At 40.3% G+C, this 22,126-nt stretch overlaps 2 pseudogenes; one reads left to right on the top strand and one right to left on the bottom strand.

Annotated features, from left to right (window-relative positions):
• Positions 1–9,020, bottom strand: part of LOC118840533 — a 79,480-nt pseudogene extending 70,460 nt beyond the window's left edge.
• Positions 9,021–9,649: 629 nt separating this feature from the next.
• On the top strand, positions 9,650–10,616 carry LOC118840500 (annotated as a pseudogene).
• The last annotated feature ends 11,510 nt before the right edge of the window (positions 10,617–22,126 follow it).

The raw sequence follows: 22,126 nt of genomic DNA, 5'->3' as shown, positions 1-22,126 counted from the left end.
ATGCCCTAGTACACGGTCAATTTTTATATATGTGCCATGTACCACTGAGCAAAAGGTATATTCCTTTCTATCCCCATTCAGTTTTCTCCAGAGGTCTATCACATCTACCTTTTCTTGTGTTTCTTGTAAACTACATATTGTAGGATTATGGTTTTTAATCCATTCTGCTATCTGCCTCCATTTTATGGGAGAGTTCATCCCATTCACATTCACAGTTATGATTACAGATAGTCTTTCTCTCCATCCTATTTCCCACCCATTTATGCTCTTACTTCTCCTTTCTCCCTTCCCCTCCTCAAAATAGTTTTGGTTTTGACCACACCACCTCCCTCAATCTTCCCTCCCTTCTATCAGTCCCCCTTTTTTTTCTTTCCCTTTTCCCTTACTACTTCTTCCCTCCCTTCTAACCACCCACACTTTTTCTTTCCCCTTTCCCCTCCTCCTACCTGTAGGGCAAGTTAGAGTTCTATACTTAATAGAGTATGTTATTTCCTCCTTGAATCAAATCTGATGAGTAAAGCTGAAACAATGCTCATCTCCCTCCCTTCTTTCCCTCTACTATAATATGTTTTTGTGCCTTTTTGTGCCTTTTCATGTGATGTAATTTACTCTTTTCTGCCTCCTCCTTTCCTCTCCTCCCATTACAATCCCTTTGCACCCCTTAGTTAGGTTTTTTGTTATCACATCAGTTAACTTATACCCATACCCTTTATCTATGTATATCCGTTTTAAATATTGTAATAAATATACAATTTTGAAGATTAACAAATATCATCCTCCCATATGGGAATGTAAACGGTTTGTCCTTATTGAATAATGAGCTTTTTTATATTTTTTCCTGTTTACCTTTTTATGCATCTCTTGAGTCTTGTATTTGAAGATCAAATTTTCCATTGAGCACTGGTCTTTTCATCAGGAAGGTCTGAAAATTCCTTATTTCATTGAATGTCCATCTCCTTGTCTGAAATATTATGCTCCATCTTGCTGGGTAGTTGATCCTTAGCTGTAGTCCAAGCTCCTTTGCCTTACAGAATATCATATTCCAATCCCTCCGATTTTTTAATGTAGAAGCTACAAGATCCTATGTGACCCTGACTGTAGTTCCTTGATATTTGAATTGGCACTTTTTTTGACTGCTTGCAGTATTTTCACCTTGACCTGATAATCCTGGAATTTGACTACAATATTCCTTGGTGTCTTCAATTTGGGATCTCTTTCAGGAGGTGATCAGTGGATTATCTCAATGACTATTTTTCTCTCTGGTTCTAGGACCTCATGCCAGTTTTCCTTGATGATTTCTTGGAAGATACTGTCCAGGCTCTTTTTTTCATCATGGCTTTCTGGTAGACCAATAATTCTTAGATTTTCTCTCCTGGATCTATTTTCAAGGTCAATTGTTTTTCCAATGAGATATTTTACATTTTCTTCTTTTTTTTTCATTCTTTAGATTTTGTTTAGCTGATTCTTAATGCCTCATATAGTCATTAGCTTCTACTTGCCCAATTCTAATTTTTGATGAATTATTTTTTTCAGGTAGCTTTTGCACCTCCTTTTCCATTTGGCCAATTTTTCCTTTCAAGAAGTTATTTTCTCCAGATAGGCTTTGTACCTCCTTATCTATTTGGCCAATTTTACTTCTTAAGGAGTTGTTCTCTTCAGTGATTTTTTTTTCATTCTGTCAATTGCATTTTTTAAAATCATTGGTCAATTTTTCTTCTATCTCTCTAATTTTGCTTTTAAATTCCTTCTTGAGCTCTTCCAAGAATTCTATTTGGGCTTGAGACTAGTTCATATTCCCTGTTGAGGTTTCAGTTGCAGATATAGTGTCAATGCTGTCCTCTTCTGAATTCATATTTTGATCTTCCCTGTTCCTGTAGTAAGATTCTATGGTCTTTACTTTTCTAGTTTGCTTCTTATTCATCTTATCCATGGTGGTTGCCTTTTTCCTGCCTTTTAAATTGGATCTCTGCTTCTGGGGTACAGGGGGCTCTGTCTCATGCCTCTTGTGTTGGGCACTAGGGGCCTGGTTACTGGCTTTGTGTGCTGTAGCTTCTGGTTCTGTCACCTAGAAGTTATATAATGCTGCTGCTTACCTGGTCCTGAGCTGGAGCTGGATGTTGTGTGCTGAGGCCAGGTCTTTCTGAGTTTCCCCAGGATTACACTGAAGCTTGCAGCATGAGGTGTCAGGGAGGGGGTGGTTTGACCACTGGAGGTCACCTCCACCCCTAGGTCTGGATAGGCTCAGCTGCTGGTGGATGCCTGCACTGGTGTCTGCTGATTCCCCTGGCTGTGTGGAGGCATGCCTGGGTTCCTGGTGTTGGCTCTTGCTGACTCCAGCCCCTGGGGCTTTAGATCTCCTGCTGGTCTGCTGAGGTTGGGCTTGATGAAACACCTCTGGTCCTGCACTGGACCCCTTTAGCCATAGCAAGAGGGACCCTTCCCTTCCATCTTTCTAGCCTCCCAAGATAAAAGACTGTTGTACTCCTAGGTTCCACTATTCCAGGATTTTTCCTGGGGCAATATTCTCTAGGTTTTTCAAGGACAGGGGGAAGGGTTGTGAGAGGACTTATGGTTTACTCTGCCATCATATGGCTCCCAGAAGTTCAAGTAGATGACTTTTGTACATTTAGTCTGTGGGCTGATATCCCCAGAAGTAGCTGGTGCCACTGCCATAGGCCCTGCCCTTCTCTCTCTCCCAGTTCTGAGAGACCCCTGTCCTATACTGAGAGGTTTGGAAATCATTATTGCTGCCAGTGATTGAGTTCTCCAGGGTCCATTCCTGCTCTGCCATGGCCAAGTCTGAGCTGGTACAGCCCATGTACCCCATGATCGCCCAGCTGGATGCAACAGATCCTGGGCTGGAAATCTGCCACACTGTCTCCCAGTGGATTCTGCCACCTCAAAATTTGTTCAAATTCACTTCTTAGAGGTACCTGAAGGAATTTATGGGAGAGCTCTGGTGAGTCGCTGCTTTCACTCCGCCATCTTGGCTCCATCCCCCAAACACAGATGAAGTTCTTTTCAAAGCACTACATAAACACAAGCTATTATTATTATTTGTATATTCCATTATGCCTATAGTGGCATCTTACCCCTTACACACAGTAAGTGTTCAATAAATGCTTGCTTAATTACAAGAAGATTCTAATGATCAGTGTGGGAAAAGTTTAAGGAAATTAGGCAGCCTGGAAAAATTTGAGTGACTTTTCCCATATCTAATTCTTACTAATTTTTATTAGTCTTTGAAACACAAGTTAGTTTCATGCACCTATTTTTATCTATTTGATGGTGTCTTATGGGTTACCAATGAGGATAAGCATAGATGTTTATATGCTACTTTAAAGTTTACAAAACATCTCATAAGGATTGCATCATTTGACCCTTACCACAAATCCATTTGGCCACAACAACTCTGGGTTGTGGATATTATAGCTGTTATTATCCCCATTTTACAGATAAGAAAATTGAGGTTCATGAGGTTAAATAACTTATCCAAGTTAAATTACTAACCCAAGGTTACACAGGCAGTAAGTGTCAGAAACAGAATTTGAAGCCAGGTTTCTTTGATTCCAAGTCCAGAACACTAGCCACTATAGCACGGTCCTTCCTGAAGCAATTTTCCTTTTCATTCAAAACAGGTAGATTACTGTATAGCCATCTTAGCCTATATAAAACAAAATAAAACACAGACTTTACACATTTGCATACTATTCTTGACATTTAATACAATTGACTGTGAAGCAGACCAAGAAAATCATCGTTCCTTCCACTGAAAGGGAAACCAGGAGTGGCTGAGAGTTTAGCTCAAAGAGTTGGCAAAGCCCAGCTTCATGTTCAGTATTAATCAAAGAAGGGAAAGAATTCTTCCTCCCACACAGGACCACATGTAGGAATTTGTGTTCAATGGGGTCCCAGAAATGGCTGTGGGGCACACATAAATGCAAACAATTTGGTATGGGCACGTTCAGCTGGGAGGAGATAAGGAAATTCTATTGTGTTCCTCAGTGTGGTATGACCCTCTGGTACTCACCCATCCAAACCTAGGAGCAAGAAGTGGGTAGAAATGGCAAATGGACCATCAGTAAGTCAGAGGGAGAAGAAATGGGATGAGGAAATAGACTGAAGTAACCTATGAGAAATCACACAGCCTCCAAAAAAACATGTTAAGGGATAAACAAAAGGTTTGATCAAAATCCTTGCCTCCATTAGGAACAGCTAAAGGAAGAACTCTCACCATGCTAGGAAAGTTTGCTAACCTTTCAGCCTTGCCAGATGATCAGGCAAGCCAGCCAGAGCAAGGAGCTCTTGTCATTCAAACATTCACATCTGTTTCTGGTGATTGAAAGTTTTTCCAGGTTCTATTTTTTTTTTCAGTTTTATCACTGTCCTTAAATCTAAAAGGTCCAATTTTAAAAGAATATTCAGCTTCATTTAGTGGAGTATCAGGGGCAGCTAAGTGGTGCAACTGATAAAGCACTGCGCCTGGAGTTAGGAAGAATCATCTTCATGAGTTCAAATTCAGCCTCAGACATTTACTAGCTATGTGACCCTGGGCAATTCACTTAACCCTGCTTACCTCAGTTTTCTCATCTGAAAAATGAACTGGAGAAGAAATGGCAAACTACTCCAGGATATTTGCCAAGAAAACCCCAAATGGGAACACAACTGAAAAATGAATGCGCAACAACAGTAGGGTATTTTCCATACCTAGTCCCACCTCTTCTACCCCTACCTCCCACCTTTATGTGATATTTTTCAATGGTGGTATGAAAAGAGATTTCTTTCTTATTGCTTCTGCTTGATTGTGAGAACATAGCTTTCCCTGGCCAAAATTACCATAGTGTTTATTTATCTCTGTTAGGCATGTCAGCGTATCATAGTTCCTTTTCAACAACCAGTCCTCCTATGGTAGAACAGGCAACACATTGAGTTGTATTTCTTTCATTTCCAAGGAGTTGAATAGCCCATTGAAGGACACGGGCATTTCCATTTTCTGAGAATATTTGGTTCTCTCTGAGAATTGTGGTTCATTTGAACAAATAATAGTTCTACGCCCCCAGAATAGTAGCATTTCTCTCCAACTATTTCTTCATAACTCTCAGGATATTAAAACCATCTTCCAAATGGCTTCCAACATGGCTGCCTTCTTTCCACTCATAAACAAACTCAGTAGTAATCATGTCATTGTGGTCACTCTAACTTTAGGATTGCTCAAGATTTCCTATCAGCTCTTTGTTCTACCAGGCAACTTTGATTATGACATTACAGCCATAATTGAGATGGAGGACAGGATGTAACTTTCTCAGTTGGACCCTCGCCTGGGGTCTTTCTTTTTCTTTTTTCGCTTCTTGCCACAGGACCATGACATCAACATGATGTAGCCAGCCTTCAACTATAAACTGGAGAAGAACTTTAGTTTGCTCCTAGCTGGTCATGGAAAAACTGCCCAAGTACAAAAGTTTGCACAATGACCACTAGGAGACCAAGTTCTTCTCAACAGGCTGCCAGTAACTCTTAATGGAAAAGATTTGCCTTCTTTTTGCCTTCAAATGACTCATGAAGAATTCAGGACCCACTGTATTATTCTAACCGATTGGTAAAACCTAACATTAAGAAAAGAACAGACAAAGGTGATCAAAGAATTCTCACTGCTTTGTTGAATGTACTTTTAGGCTCACAGGATGTGGCTAGAAGACAGCTAGGTGGCACAGTGGAGATAGGTAAGAGTGCTGGCCCAAAGAGTCTAACATGGCTGAAAATGACTAAACAGCAACAATGATGAGGCTAGAATTCATGCCTCACTAATTCTTACCTGTTCTCACTTAAGCTGAAATGGTTAAAGGTGTCAGACATACCACCAGCAACACACCCAGAGATGTTACCGATAACTATATGTAATTGGGAAATATTTAACAAAATAATAAAAATACAGTTGAACATAGATAATGTTAAGATATAATTTTCTAAATCAATATGTATTCCACATGGATATTTATGTGCTTTTTAGTGGTCCCCATTTCTATTTAACCTTGATTCCACTGATCTACACAAACCTGTGTCAATTTAGTACAAAACCCACAAGAATTCCCAAAGAGGCAGCAGAACATTGCTAGAATTGTTCCTAATCTTTTACATTTTCAGGAAAAAGAAACGCAACTTTTTGAAGATGAAAAGAAATTCATTGGTGTTTATGAAATTGTTCGACTTGTCAACAGAATAAATCTTTGGCACATTTGTAGACCTCTAGTTTAATCAGTGCAGATGGGTGCTACCTCCACCAATGCTGATCATAATCTCACCACACCTTTTCTCCTGCATGATTCTTGCTAGAACCTTTCCAACTTATCCAAAGATATTTCAGTATTTGGTGATCTCCATGGTTCATCTCTGGTTACCAAGAAAAATTACTGATAGTCAATTTATTGATCATTTGCTAGCCTGATTAATAAAATGATTATTAATTACTCAGAAACTCTGTCTCTGGGACTTTTCGTTCATTTCATAAGTCTGTTCATGTTACTCCCCTCCTCTGGTGAGTCCCTTTTCTCTCAAACTCTTCTGTTTGACTTTACAACCTGGCTCCAGGCTGCCTTTCTAGTTTGATACCTTGCTTTCTTTCCTGCACTCCACATTCCAGCCTAAATAGCCTAATAGATCCTTGTGAATGACACTTCACCATTTTCATGCCTTTTCACAGGCTGCCCCCCCCCCCCGCCTTCGTTGCTGGAATGTACTCTTTTCTCATCTCCTCCTCACGGAGTCCCTAATGAGCTTCGAAGCTCAACCCAAGTGTTACCTCCTAAAGGAAGATTATTCCATTGCCTCCAATGGATAATCTCCTCTGGAGATTGCCTTGTCTATTTCATATGTCTTTGGCATCTTTTTTTCCATGTACATGTTTATTCCCCCAGTAGAAGGTAAGCATTTGGAGGGCAGGGACTGATTTTTTTTTTAATGCAAAGCACCCCCGCACATAGTGGACACTTCTTATTTCCTTTCCTTTCCTTTCTTTCCCTCTTTCCTTCTTTCTTTCCGGCAGTTGGGGTTAAGTAACTTGCCCAGGGTCACAAAACTAGTGTTTGAGGTCAAATTCGAACTCAGGTCCTCTTGACTCCAGGGCCAGTGCTCAATCCACTGGGCCACCTAGCTGTGCCCACATAGTAGACGCTTACTAGAACCCTGGTGAATACATGAATGAGTATAACCAGGAAGGAAAAAAAAAGGAAGTCCTTTCTAATTTTTTTCCTGGTACCACTTAAGAAATGGTACAACCTTTGTAATGGTATTTTATATTCTTAAATATACCCCAAAGCTTTGGGGTATTTTATAAATATAATTAAACCAAATGGAATGAAAATAATGTGGCTCTTTTTGTAGTCTAAAATTAAATTGGTTGCTGTCCAAGATTTTTTACATTGAGAGGCCAGGAAAAAATGGGTCATTAATCCCTTTTTGTAGGTAGTTGGATTCTTCTAAGCACCTAGGGATCAAAAGTGCAACTGAAATAAATTCCTTCAATGACTTCAGAAGCATGCTCAGCTGCCTGCCTTTTATGTCTCAAGCAACTGTGCTGTAGTTGAAAAAGCATTTGAGTTAGATCTACATCTGAATGCCAATTCTGCTACCCACAAGCAATTTGACCTTAGTTAAGTTACCTAGACTCTCTGGACCTCAGTTTCCCCATCTGTAAAATGAGGAAGTTTGGACTATGATGTCTAAGCATCCTTCCAACAACATTTATTAAGCACTGACTACATATGTACTGAGACCTAGGATTATTTCCATGTCAACTGACTCAACAGTTATGGACTTAATATGTCATTGATCATTGATCAAGCACCTGCTGCAGTGGCCAGCAGCAGTTCTATGCTAGGCCTGTAGGAAAAGGCAAAAGACAGTATGAACTAATACTTACAGGGAGCTTATAATTTCATTGGGGAGAGATACACACATACACACCTGCATATATATATAATACACACACCCACACAGAAACACAAACACACTATCATCTCCCCAGTGAAATCATAAACCTCCCTAATTATTCATTGGATATGTATATGCCAATGAAATTATAAACATATATATGCTGAATACAGAGAGAGAGCACATATATAGTATATATACATATGTATACACGGTACATATACACATATTATATATACTATATACATAGTGTGTATGTATATATATATGTGTGTGTGTATAGTATATATATAGTGTGCATATATGTATATAATATATGTATGTATTTAAGTTAAGGTACTCTGAAACAGTTTGGGGATCCATTTGCTTTATCTAAAAGTTCCATATGCAGAATAAAAACAATTATTTCATAGTATATATAGTATATATTCATACATATATAGTATATATACATATGCATACTATACATATACATACATATATACACATATGCATACTCTATTAGTATATAGATGGCATACCCGCACACACACACACTATATATATATATATATATACACACACACACATACACACACACACACACACAGATACTATACATACATACACAAATATGCATACACATACCAATACTATATACATATATAGTATACATGTACATGCCGTACATGCACATACTACATGCATATCTATGTGTATGTATATGTATATTACTATATGTATGTATACTATGAAAAAAACATTTTTATTCTGCATGTGGAGCTTTTAGATAAAGCAAATGGATCTCCAAACTCTTTCAGTGTGCCTTAAAAACTTCTTAAGACCTTTTCCCACCTCGCTCCTCCCCGCCCCCCCCCCCCCCGCGCGCCCCCCACCTCCCTGATTCCATTCCCACAGTGCACTGCGCTGGCGGCCCTCGTGCCCCCTGCTTCTGTCTCTTGCCCCAAAATGGCAGACACAATGAGCCGGACAGCCCAGCTTGCCCCGAGGAGTTCGTGAGAAGACGAGTCACAGCCCAGGCCCAGGGACAACGATGAGTGAGATGAATGAAAGTCTCCCATTTGGGGAAAGAGGATACTTAATTTAGCTTCCATGATGCCTGAACTATATCTTTAAGTTTAAGAATTAAACTCCCCCTTTTCCCTCCCGCTTAAACTTGCACATACACCACATAGATCCACATCCTGCAAACTCATAGGGTGAATACCACCTGTAGCTGCCGTCTGTTCGTTTGAGGTTAAGGTGTTAGATTAAGAATCTTTCTTTGTTTCAAGAATGTGAGGCCAACAACCCCATGGATGGGGATGGAGGTCCAGAAGGCGGGGCTTTTGGGGGCTTCTTAGAATTGTTATGTAATGGGGCTTTTGAGGGGTCCCTTTAAGGGGTATATAAACTGACTGCCTTCTGAAACGTGCCTCCCCACCCCAGGTTTCTCTGGAGTGGGCGATGCCCAATTCTCCCGCGAGACTTGCAAATAAAGCCTGTCTTTACCTTGAGAAACCTTTGATTGTTATTTCATTTGGGGGGATTATTATCTCACATAACGACACGAGGAAGGAGACGAGGAGGGGGACGGCGAACCAGACACCTGGACCCTCCTTGGACTTTGCCTCAGCCTGACCTCCCCCGGCCCTGGCGGCCACCTTCCTCCTTCCCCACCTCCCCCCCCCCCCCCCCCCCCCCCCCCCCCCCGCCGCTGCCGCTTCCTCCGGCTCCCCGCCCCCTCCGCGACCTCTGTCGCCTGGCTCCTCCCGGCGCCTTGAACCTGACCGGCATGGTGCTGCGGTACTTCGCGTGGCCAAGGTGTTCCGGAAGAACTCGGACAAGATCAACTGCTTCGACTTCAGCCCCAATGGCCAGACGGTCATCTCGAGCAGCGAGGGTGACTCCGCCGCCCTGTAGGAGTGTCAGGAGGGCAAACCAAAGAGAACACGGTACACCAAGAAGTATGGAGTGGACCTAATCAGATACACACGTGCAGCAAACACTGCAGTGCATATTTCTAACAACGTAGATGATACAATCCGCCGCCTGACCTTTCGTGACAACGAAGACATCTGGTACCTCCCTGGACACAACGAGAGGGCGGTAGTCTTGTCCATGTCACCAATAGATGACACTTTTATCTCTGGGTCCCTGGATAAAACCCTCCAACTCCAGGATCTTCGGTCTGCCAACTGTCAGGGCCTAATGCATCTTCAAGGAAAACCTGTTTGTTCTTTTGACCCAGAAGGGTTAATTCTGAAATGGTTAAGCTTTATGATCTTCGCTCCTTTGATAAGGGGCCATTTGCTACCTTCAAAATGCAGTATGATAGGCACTGTGAATGGACGGGCTTAAAGTTCAGCAATGATGGTGAACTCAGCCTTGTATCTACCAATGGCAGTTTCATCCGCCTGATTGATGCACGTAAGGGAGCAGTAATGCATACTGTTTGGGAGGTATAACAACAGCAAAGTCGTCACATTGGAAGCCTCCTTCACTCCAGATTCTCAGTTTATTATGATTGACAATGATGATGGTAAGATTCACGTCTGGAATGGAGAAAGTGGCGTAAAGGTGTCTGTGTTGGATGGGCAACACACTGATCCCATAACCTGTTTGCAATTCAATCCCAAGTTCATGACATTTGCCCCAGTGCATGTTCTAACATGGCATTCTGGCTGCCTACCATTGATGACTGATCATTTGTCGGCAGCATCTGCACATTGAAGGGCAGCCAATAAGAGGAGGAAAGGGGCTGAGTATTGGGATTATGTCGTTCTGTCCGGAAGCATCCTTCTACCTAGTCCTTCTCATGGACGTCACTATACATCCTTTAAAAAAAAATCCTTTGCTGCATTCCTTCAAAAGGACTCTCAGTGCTGCAGACCTGAAGTTGGATCCAGATTTTCTAGTTGTGGCCTGTATCAAGCTCCTGGTGAGGGATGGGCTGTGTCAGGCTCATGGGCATCAGTGTGGACCCTCAGCATAGACTCCTCTTTTGAATGTATAGGGAGCCTATAAAATCTTGACTCCACATATCTTCTTTCCTGCACCCTGTCCCTATAAATGCATGGAAATTTAGTTCTGGTGTTGAGGTACTGGTACAGTTTCCCCTTTTCCCTCTGCATGTGTCATGATTGAATTTTCCCAGTATTGTGGCTTTATTCCATAGCCATCATGTTTCTTCTGTGCCAAAAGTTTAAAAATAATCAGTTCAGATGTCCTAGGTACAGAGGGAAAGACAGAGCTATGTAAGGTCTTGGTTTGCAAGGAACTGGAGGAACTCTGCAGACTGTTAGGGTGAGGGTGCCAAGTATGGACTTAGTTGTGTGGCTAACTCAAACCTGGTTCAGTCTGTTTCTCACTGACACTGGGAGCATAGAGAGACCAGAGAGATGTGAAGAGGTAACAGATCAAATGCCTCCAGTAGTCAAGGAGGCTTAACCTCCTTAGCAGACAGGGGGCCGGTCCTGTGTAAGCAAATGGCAGCTGAGCTGGGATACAGTCAGGTTGTCTCTGTCCAATGATCTTTTGTGTACATATTTATAAGTGGGTGGGGGGGGGGGGTGGAGGGAGCCTGTTGTTTTACTTTAAAAATCAATAACTATTTCATGTGGACCAGTATTGAATAAATCCATGTTGTTTACACTGATGCTTTCTTTCCTCTACCCTTCTTCCCCCCCACAAAAAAAAATCCTGTAAATAATCTACGGATAGTTCTACCCCCTTCTCCAGCCACCCAAACCCACAAAGCTGATTCTGGGCTTGTATTTTTGTTAGTGTCTAGCCTTTTTATATGACTTTTTTCTTATTTTACATTTCAGCTGTGTGTGCACCTTCGTTTTAAAACAGAAACCTACACATTGTAACATCAGGCTTAAGTACAATAGTCTTGTTCTCACCTGATTCTTGTTGTCAGTTCTTTAGCTGGGCCGCAGGAGAAATACTCTCACCTTTGAATTGAGGAACAGCCTGATTTTCTACCTGAGAGTGTTGCCACAAGTGTTAAAAAGTTTTTCCTCTTTACCTTTTCTGTGCCTAGTCTGGAGACCATTGATTGGCTCCCTCAGGTGATCACTGGCAAGCTCACAAGAACGACTACTTTGTATTTTCCAAGCCTTTATAGTGGAAGCCTCTCCAGTGTTAGAGCCTGTTGTATTTTAGCCCATTCTGTCTTTGTGCATGTGATGTGAACAAAAGTCATTCTGCATGATAATGTCTCAGAAATTGTGATTTCCCAAACCAGTGGTTTCAGTTTGTAAATAACCTATGTGCTAATTATATTGTGCATACTTATGCTTGTAAAAAAAAAAACCTTCAAACAGTATCAGAAAGATTATAAGACACACAAGACCAATGCATTTGAAATATGTATAATAGAATTTTTGTGGTAGCAAATCAGTGTGAATGCTTATTGACTGGACAAGACGGAAGAAATGTATATGAATGGAATAGGAAGTTAGTTTGTAGCATAGATTGACAAATAAGAGGAATTCACTGAAACATGATGATAGCTCTATGAATTGGTAGTTAAGTAAACATTACAAAAGAACAATATGAAACATTACCATAATAATATAAATTAAAATAACATTTTTAGCATTCATGATCCAAAGTCTGAGTAATTGTCATAACCAGTTTGGGTCCCAGGAAACAAATAATGAAATGTGCATCCCTCTTTTATCACAGAGGTAGAAGACAATGGAAGCAGAATGGTGTATATATTTTCAGAATGGATCACTATATTTGGTTGGTTTTATTTGACTTTTTTTTTAGTTTTTGGTTAACTGCTTTTAGTTAACTTTCTTTGTTGCAAAGGAGGGTTCAGTTCTAGGAGTAGGACACAGTGGATAAGGTATATCCAGAAATGACTATGATATAAAAACAAAATGCATCAATAAATCTTTTTTTTAGAGAAGGGCATAAGAAATCCTTTTCAAAAATAGATCTCTTTGGGGGCAGAGCCAAGATGGCGGCTGGTAAGCAGGGAATAATGTGAGCTCCGAACCGAGACCCTCCAAAAACTTATAAAAAATGGCTCTGAACCAATTCTAGAACGGCAGAACCCACAAAACAGCAGAGGGAAGCAGGGCTCCAGCCCAGGACAGCCTGGATGGTCTTTGGGTGAGGTCTATTCCACACGGAACTCGGAGCTGGGAGCTGGGAGCTGGGAACGGAGTGGAGCAGAGCCCAGCCTGAGCGGCGTGGACCATCCAGACCAGAAGCCGGGCGGAGGGGGCACTAGCGCCCTGATTCAGTGAGCTGCGGTAGTTACGAGACTTCTCAACCCACAAACACCAAAGACTGCGGAGAAGGTTAGTGGGAAAAGCTGCGGGAGTGGAAGGAGTTCGTGGTTCGGCTTCCAGACAAGGGGGCAGTGGAGGTGGGGCAGCTACAGTTGTTGTTACTTCCGGCTCCAGGCCCACCTGGTGGGAGGAATTAAGTGGCGGATCAGAACAGGGGTGCACAGCCTGCCGAAGATCTAAGCCCAGTTCGGGTTGGGGGTTCTTGGGGAAGGAGCAGTGCTGATGTGGCAGAGCTGGCACCTCCCCCCCAAACGTGGAACATAGAACTCTGTAATCTACAAGCAGTCATACCCCACTGAAAAACTCAAGGGTCAAGTTAGTTGGCTGGGAATATGGCCAGGCAGCGAAAACGCACCCAGATTCAGTCTCAGACTTTGCATTCTTTCTTTGCTGACAAAGAAGACCAAAACATACAGCCTGAAGAAGTCAACAAAGTGCAAGAGCCTACAACAGAAACCTCCAAGAAAAACATGAACTGGTCCCAGGCCATGGAAGAGCTCAAAAAGGAGTTGGAAAAGCAAGTTAGAGAAGTAGAGGAAAAATTGGGAAGAGAAATGAGAAGGATGTGAGAAAACCATGAAAAACAAGTCAATGACTTGCTAAAGGAGACCCAAAAAAATACTGAAAAATACACTGAAGAAAACAACACCTTAAAAAACAGACTAACTCAAATGGCAAAAGAGCTCCAAAAAGCCAATGAGGAGAAGAATGCCTTGAAAGGCAGAATTAGCCAAATGGAAAAGGAGGTCCAAAAGACCACTGAAGAAAATACTACTTTAAAAATTAGACTGGAGCAAGTGGAAGCTAGTGACTTTATGAGAAATCAGGATATTATAAAACAGAACCAGAGGAATGAAAAAATGGAAGACAATGTGAAATATCTCCTTGGAAAAACCACTGACCTGGAAAATAGATCCAGGAGAGAGAATTTAAAAATTATTGGACTACCTAAAAGCCATGATCAAAAAAAGAGCCTAGATATCATCTTTCAAGAAATTATCAAGGAGAACTGCCCTGATATTCTAGAGCCACAGGGCAAAATAGAAATTGAAAGAATCCATCAATCACCTCCTCAAATAGATCCCAAAAAGAAATCTCCTAGGAATATTGTCGCCAAATTCCAGAGCTCCCAGATCAAGGAGAAAATACTGCAAGCAGCCAGAAAGAAACAATTTGAGTACTGTGAAAACCCAATCAGAATAACCCAAGATCTAGCAGCTTCTACATTAAGAGATCGAAGGGCTTAGAATGCGATATTCCGGAGGTCAATGGAGCTAGGATTAAAACCTAGAATCACCTACCCTGTAAAACTGAGTATCATGTTCCAAGGCAAAATATGGATTTTCAATAAAATAGAGGACTTTCAAGCTTTCTCAGTGAAAAGACCAGAACTGAATAGAAAATTTGACTTTCAAACATAAGAATCAAGAGAAGCATGAAAAGGTAATCAAGAAACGGAAATTGCAAGGGACTTACTAAAGTTGAACTGTTTTGTTTACATTCCTACAAGGAAAGATGATGTGTATGATTCATGAGACCTCAGTATTAGGGTAGTTGAAGGGAATATGCATATATATATATATGTTTATGTATATATATAAGTGAATGTGTATGTATGTATGTATCTATGTGTATATGTATGCATGTGTATGTATGTATATATATGTGTGTGTTTTTATATATATACATATATATATATATATGTAAAAGAGAGAGAGCAGACACAGGGTGAGTTGAAGATGAAGGGAAGATATCTAAAAGAAATAAAATGAAATTAAGGGATGAGAGAGCAACATACTGAGAGAGGGAGATAGGGAGAGATAGAATGGGGTGGATTATCTCGCATAAAGGTGTCAAGAGGAAGCAGTTCTGTGGGAGGAGGTGAGAGGGCAGGTGAGGGGGGAATGAGTGAACCTTGCTCTCATCAGATTTGTCCTGAGGAGGGAATACCATACATATTCAGTTGGGTATCTTACCCCACAGGAAAGAAGAGGGAGGAAGATAAAAAAAATAAAAGGGGGGGGATGATGGAGGGGAGGGCAGATGGGGGTGGAGGTAATCAAAACAAACACTTTGGAAAGGGGACAGGGTCAAGGGAGAAAATTCAATAAAGCGGGATGGGTTAGGAAGGAGCAAAATGTAGTTAGCCTTTCACAACATGAGTATTGTGGAAGGGTTATACATAATGATACATGCGTGGCCTCGGTAGAAGTGCTCGACTCCTTAGGGAGGGAGGGTGGGTGGGAAGGGAAGAGGGGAGAGAATTTGGAACTCAAAGTTTTAAAAACAGATGTTCAAAAACAACAAAAAAAAAGTTTTTGCATGCAACTAAAAAATAAGATACACAGGCAATGGGGCGTAGAAATTTATCTTGCCCTACAAGAAAGGAAGGGAAAAGGGGATGAGAGGGGAGGGGGGTGATAGAGGGGAGGGCTGACTGGGGAACAGGGCAACCAGAATATATGCCATCTTGGAGTGGGGGGGAGGGTAGAAATGGGGAGAAAATTTGTAATTCAAACTGTTGTGAAAATCAATGCTGAAAACCAAATATGTTTAAATAAATAAATTTAAATAAAAAAATAGATCTCTTTAGGAAATCTTTAACAGATGAGACTTGTAAAAATATGTGGCATACATTGAATCTATATCTATGTTTTGTTAAAAATTCACAGTAGCCAATTTCAAATGAATGTTTTGTCATAAAGTGATTGATTCCTTTTTCACCAAATAATACCAAATATATTCAACCAACTGTACTGAAATCCAGAACCACACATGGCCAGTGATAGTCATCTCAAGTAAACAGGCTGTAAATCAACAAGCATTTATTAAGCTCTTAATATATGTCAGGTACTGTACTTAGCACTGGGCATACAAATGCAATCAAAAAGAAATACAGTCCCTGCTCCCAAGGAGTTTACATTCTAATGGAGGTGAACAATATACTAAAGGAGACTGAAAATCTGGGGATATGGAAGAGGAGAAGGGAAAGTATCCTGTAGCAGTTTGCTGCCCAAGTACTAAAAATCAGAAGCGGAACCGGAAAGGAATGAAGCTTGTCTATCTTGGGCCCTTCTCCAAAATTCCAGTCCTGGTAGGAACCCAATAATCAGGGAATGGAGTGGGCATGACAGAAGGCTATTCCAGGGTGAGAAGGCCACAGGTGCTGAGGGAGGATCCAGGATGAGATGACAGTTGAGATATGGTGGCAAAGCCCAGAAAGTCAAAAGCAAAGCCAGGAGAGGAATGAAATTTGTCAGGTTTGGGCCCCTCCCCAAAATAGAGGCCCCAGGAGGAATTCACCAATGGGATGCATGGTGACCTACCCCACCGACACTTTAAACATACTTCTGATAGAAGCCTAGTTCATTGAAATCCTGGATTCTCATGTTCTACATTATCTGACAGCTGATACCACTCATGAAAACTGAAACTCTTCGTGAATGTTTCTCCTCGACTCAAAAAAACCCAGGATTCAAGAGAAATTGTTGATAGGGGAAAGATGTCTCAGAGTCTTGGACTCTATAATACCACTGAAACTTGTCAGCTACCACTACAGGTGATTCTTCTGGCTACCCCAGGAAACTCTTAAATCTTTATACTCAATTTAATTATTAGGTACGTCTCATGGATACATGTACACATTTCTTTTGTATTGTTGTATATATTTTGGTGTATATGCATTGTCTGTATTTATATCTATATACCTTGGTGACTTTGATTTAGATAAATAATAAAGCTATATATGTTACAATAGCTTCTATTTCTCCAGAGACCATACTGTACTTTTAAGATGGTGAAAATTATTGAGAAATTGAGGGTTACCTGTGCTGGTTGAAGAGAGACTGAGTGAGGTATAGAGAGAAAGAGAATAAAAACTACTTTTTTGGATTAATTATTTTATTTTTTGTTTGCAGCATTCAGTTCCACAAGCTTTTGGATTCCAAATTTTTCACCCTCCCTCTCTCTCTCTTTGCATGCAATCTGATATAGGCTCTACATATATCTTCATATTAAACATATTTTCACCTTAGTCATGTTGTAAAGAAGAATGACAACCACTAGAATGAACCATGAAAAAGAAGAAACAAAACAGAAACAAAAAGAGAGCGAGAGAGAGAGAGAATGCAAATAGTTTGCTTCAATCCGCATTCAGACTCTGTAATTCTTTCTCTAGATGTGGATAGTTTATTCCAACATGAGTCTTTTGGAGTTGTCTTTGAACCTTGCATTGATGAGAGGAGCCAAGTCTATCAAAGTTAGTCATCACAGATACAATGTATCTGTAATTATGTACAATATTTTCCTGGTTCTGTTCCCCTCACTCAGCATCAATTCATATATGTCTGTCCAGTTAATTCTGAAGTCCATCTGCTCATCATTTCTTACAGCACAATACTATTCCATTACATTCATATACCACAATTTGTTCAGCCATTCTCCAATTGATGGACATCCCCTTGATTTCCAATTCTTTGCCACCACAAAAAGAGCTGCTATAAATCTTTTTGTACATATGAGTCCTTTTCCCATGTGTATGATCTCTTTGGGATACAGCCCTAGAAGTGGTATTGCTGGGTCAAAGGGTATGCACATTTTTATAGCCCTTTGGGCATAGTTCCAAATCGTTCTCCAGAATGGTTGGATCAGTTCACAACTCCACTAACAATGCATTAGTGTTCCAATTTTCCTACATCTTCTCCAGCACTTACAGTTTTCCTGTTTTGTCATGTTAGCCAATCTGACAGGTGAGATGTGGTACCTAAGAGTTGTTTTGATTTGCGTTTCTTTAATAAATAGCGATTTAGAGCATATTTTCATGACTATAGATATCTTTAATTTCTTCCTCTGAAAACTGCCTGTTCATATCTTTTGACTTTTATCAATTGGGGAATGACTTGTATTCTTATAAATTTGACTGGAAGCGGCCGGCCGGGAAATCCACATGGGAGACAGGCTGGGAGAAAGCTGGGTGCCTGAAAGCGGTGGAGATCCCTGGGCCTCCCAACACAGGACAGCAGTCTGTGGAAGCAAGAAGAGGCAGCACAACGCCACCAGCCGGGAAATACCAAGCCCTGAGGCTTGCAGCCCAAAGGAATTGATCACGGCTTCTTGAGCTTCCGGGAAACATAATGTCCAGGTAAAGGGCTCTAATCCCTCCCCTCATCTTCCAGAGAATTCCTCGGGAAAAAAAAGAACGCTGGAACAGAGCAGAAAGAAGTGGGGCTTCAGTGGTCAAATAGTAGAAGTTCATCAGTCCCAGAAGGGCAGAGTCGGCAGGGGTCAATGCCAGGAGCCCAGACGTAATCTTGCTCCCCCAGAGGAAGTGCTAGACATCAGCTCAAACAACAAACAGCTGAGACCATTGCTGAAAAGCAACACTGCTGGAGCGCACCCATAGGGAGTGAGAAGTCAGGGAGCCAGACCCCTCCCCCACACCTCAGGAAACTGAAGGCTATAATTCTAGACTCCCAATCACCAGAATAAGAAAGCTGGGACAGAGAGCCCTGAACCCTAAAGGTAGAAATTTGTTATAAAGCCAGGAAAAGGCAAACCAACAAACATGAAGAAGAACACAAAAAAACTGAGGACAATAGATTCTTTTTATGGAGACAGGCAGGATCAAAATACCAATATGGAAGAGGACAGTAATGACACCATAGATACATGGGATACCTCGAAAGGTAATGTGAACTGGTCTCCAGCCCAAAAAGCACTGCTGGAAGAGCTAAAGGAGGATTTTAAAAACCAAATTAGGGAACTGATAAATTTGACTAAGTTCTCCATGTATTTTCAAAATGAGACCTTTATCAAAGACACTAATTGTAAAAATTCTTTCTTAATTTTCTGTTTCCCTTCTAATCTTGGTTGCATTGGCTTTGTATAAAAACTTTTCAATTTAATGCAATCAAAATTATCCATTTTGCATTTCATAATGCTCTCTATCTCTTGTTTTGTAATGGCAAGCAAAGTGGGACTTTTTGTTGTCTTTTGTTTTGCAGTGCTTCTCAGCACCAAGACAGTCAAGTGCCTTTGATTGAGTCTTCCCTTTGTCTGTAGGAAGGCCTATACCCTTTTGCTAATTAGGTCAGAGATATGTAAAGCCCTGGAGAGGTGTGACGCCCTCGGGCCCTGAAAAAAGGATATATACACTCTGAAGTTGGCATTTTGCTTTGGTGGCACACTCATTGGAAGAGTGTTGGGGTGGAGATTCTGGGTAGCTGTCAAGAAGCCCCCTAGCTTTGAAAAACTCAGATGTTGGTGCTTCTTTCTCTGGTAACTATGTATGTAATGTCTTAGACAGGCAGCTAAAAGCCTGTCTGCTGATTTGTGTTACTTTGCTCTGTTTATGTAATTTCTGCTTATAACTTCTGTTTGTGTTTTCTCTGAAGTTCGGGGTGCTGACTTTTTCCCCTGAACTAAGTGAATGATATATGTATGTTTAATTAAAGTGAGATTGTAAACCCTTTAAAGTTGCTTTCCTTAGAAAAGCAGATCAACGAACCTGTGCTACCAATGATTCTGTGTGCTGGTGTTATTGGTCTTACACAGCCACACTAGCTGCAAGTAGAATTCTTGTTACATTTGATCATAAATTCTTCCCTTCTCCTTGAATTTGACAGGCAAACTATTCCTTGCTCTCCCAGATTGCTTATAGTATTAGCCTTTCTATCTAGATCATGAATCCCTTTTGACTTTATTTTGGTATGTGGTATAAGATATTGGTCTATGCCCAGTTTCTGCATATTATTTTCCAGTTTTCCCAGCAGTTTTTGTCAAATAGTGAGTTCTTATCCCAGTAGCTGGAAGCTTTGGGCTTATCAAATAGCAGATTACTATAGTCATTGATTACTGTGTCTTGTGTACCTAACCTATTCCACTGATCCACCACTCTATTTCTTAGCCAGTACCAAGTAGTTCTGATGATTGCTGCTTTATAATACAGTTTAAGATCTGGTATGGCTAGGCCACCTTCCCTAGCATTTCTTTTCATTAATTCCCTTGATATTCTGGACTTTTGTTCTTCCAGATGAATTTTATTATTATTTTTCTACCCCTATAAAATACTTTTTGGTAGTTTAATTGTTATGGCACTAAATAAGTAAATTAATTTATGTAAAATTGTCATTTTTATTAAAAACTACTTTCTTAGGAGAAACATTATAAAGAAAATTGAAGAGACTTATTTCTCCAGTTAATAAACTAGGATGGGACCCAGAAATAATATTTAACTAATGAGTGAAATGGTTGCAATTTTAGTGATTATTTGGAAATAACACAACATATCCTTTGTTTGCCTAAGACCTCAGAATGAGATTAAATAAAGAAAATGAGTTAATTACAAAGAGACAAAAGATCATAACATACTACCTGTATGTGAGGGTCAACCATAAATCCCTATTAAAGATATGTGTATGTATGTGTATGTATGCCACATCATGACTGAAAGTCATTCCTACAAAAGAATAAAAATATTAAATGATTAAAATTCCATTTATATGTATACTATAAAATTATCTAATGTTTATTTTACATTATTCTACATGCATCTTCCCCCTATCAATATAGTATATATCTATCCATTACTTCTATTCTTTTCCATATACTCCAATGGTTCTTCTAGGGAAGCATTCTTCTAAACAGGTTAATATTTCATGGAAACCAGTACAATATTCAGGCTATCCATTTATTATCTTTTTCTCTTATTACACAACTAGCTCAGCTCCTTTCTGATCTGTTTACTAGAATCAGATTTTTCCAAACTGAGGTATACTCCCTACAGAATAGAGCTTGAAGCAATGGTCAAAATTATTGAAAATTTCAAGTACAACTCCTATATGAATATATCTACTTTTTCCAATGAAAACAAAGTTCAAATCAAAGTCAACAAAAGCAAGCCTAGCAAAGAGAATTTGTTGCAATGACAAGCCTGTTCACAGTGATTATTTAATATGCACAAAGTCAAGTTCAAGTTGCTGTGTTTGGATCCTTATGCTGGCATGATGTGCGACTTGTATTGTTTTGCTGTGCACTGCTTTTGAGCATGAAGTATATAAATTTTAAAAAATGACTTCATCTAAAAGTTAAAAGTATGTAATGTCTGTTCTATTTCTCAACGTCATTCTTTTGGGCAAAAATAATTCCACGAGCTTCTTTCCAAAAAAAAGCGGGGGGGGCACTTAATTTAAAACACTGAAATGTGGCTGTAGACAATTGTGATCAACTGTTAACATCTCTGTGAACTGTTCTTCAGGGAGCTTAACTGTAGATTGCTAGAGGTCTTAAAGTGTGGCATATAAAGACCTTGGCAATAATAACTGTGTCACAAAGCCAGAAACAGTTGGTTCCTTGAACGTACAATTTGAAGCCTTTTCCTATTCTTCTAGGTCTGCCTGTGGTAGACACCCTTTGAGTCAGAGGTAAAGGGAACATGACATGCTTTATGGGAGATAGATTTGGTATGTACGTTCATTGATTCAGTTTCAGGCAATATTGAATGACTAGCGGGTAATATATTTTAAACCAGGGGGATTTTTAATTCCTCAAATCACACCACACAAGTGATACCTTATTAAAGCTGAATATATGTATTTGAATATGCACACACAAAAAAATTGAGCCCTAATCTTTCCCCTTAAATCAAGACACATCTCTAACTGCCTATTGGCAAGACTGAATTTCATATTCCCCAGACCACTTAAACGCAAAATGTCCAGAACAGAATCCATTATCTTTTCTTGAAATCCCTCTCCTCTTTCCAATTCACCATTCTTCTAGTCAGCCAAGTTCACAACCTAGCCATGGATGTTTGAAATGGTATACCTGGGAATCATGTCATCCCCAGCTCCTCTCTGCCTGTTCATTCTACCTATCCAATCTGTTGCCAAATACAATCATTCCTTTCTTTG

The sequence above is a fragment of the Trichosurus vulpecula genome, chromosome 1, assembly GCF_011100635.1.
Source record: "Trichosurus vulpecula isolate mTriVul1 chromosome 1, mTriVul1.pri, whole genome shotgun sequence".
NCBI classification, from domain to species: Eukaryota; Metazoa; Chordata; class Mammalia; order Diprotodontia; family Phalangeridae; genus Trichosurus; species Trichosurus vulpecula.
This window is presented reverse-complemented; position numbering and strand designations above follow the sequence as displayed.